The following is a 994-nucleotide window of genomic DNA, read 5'->3' as shown; positions in this document are numbered from 1 at the left end:
CAACTCGCCAACCAGGTCGACGCCATCATATGTAGTGCTTACTGTGCAGATATTAACTTGTTATAATAAGCACAATATAAAAATGTAGTAATATGTAGCGTATTTTACGCAGAACTGCGCGTGAGTAGTATTGCGAAAGAAACAAGAACAATACGAGAATAACGGGAAGACAAGAAGAACGAGAAGAGTACAAGGAGAGAAAGGAAGAAACAAGAAGAACAAGCGAAGAATACAAAGGCAAAGAGAACAAGGCAACGACAAGGAGATTACGGCGAAGGCAAAGAGAAAAAATCGAAGGCAAGGAAAACAGCTCGAAGGCAAGGAGAACGGGGCGAAAGCAAAGAGAATAAGGCGAAGGCAAGAATAATAAGTCAAAAGCAGGAATAATAAGGCTAAGGTAAGAGTAATAAGGCGAAGGTAAGAATAATAAGGCGAAGGCAAGAAGAATAAGGCGAAGATAAGAGTAATAAGGCGAAGATAAGAGTAATAAGGCGAAGGTAAGAGTAATAAGGCGGAGGTAAAAAGAATAAGGCGAAGGTAAGAAGAATAAGGCAAAGGTAAGAAGACTAAGGCAAAGTCAAGAATAGTAGGGGGAAGGTAAGAATAATAAGGCGAAGGTAAGATTAATAAGGCGAAAGCAAGAAAAATAAGGCGAAGGGTAGGAGAACATAGCGAAAGTAAGGAGAACAGGGCAAAGGTAAGGAGATCAAGGCGAAAGCTAGAAGAATAAGGTGTAGTCAAGGAGAGAATAAGGAGAGGGAAATGAGGATGAGGTGAAGGCAAGAAGAATAAGGTGAAGGCAAGTAGAATAAGGTGAAGGCAAGAAGAATAAGGCGAAGGCAAGAAGAATAAGGCGAAGGCAAGAAGAATAAGACGAAGGAAAGGGGAATGAGGCGAAGACAAGGAGAATAAGGCGAAGGCAAAGAGCAGACAAAGAAAATGAGGAAAAGGTGAAGGCAAGGAGAACAGGGCGAAGGCAAGGAGAACAGGGTGA

This window comes from Periplaneta americana, chromosome 2 (assembly GCF_040183065.1).
Source record: "Periplaneta americana isolate PAMFEO1 chromosome 2, P.americana_PAMFEO1_priV1, whole genome shotgun sequence".
NCBI lineage: Eukaryota > Metazoa > Arthropoda > Insecta > Blattodea > Blattidae > Periplaneta > Periplaneta americana.
The sequence above is the reverse complement of the archived record's forward strand: the minus strand, read 5'-3'. Positions refer to the sequence as shown.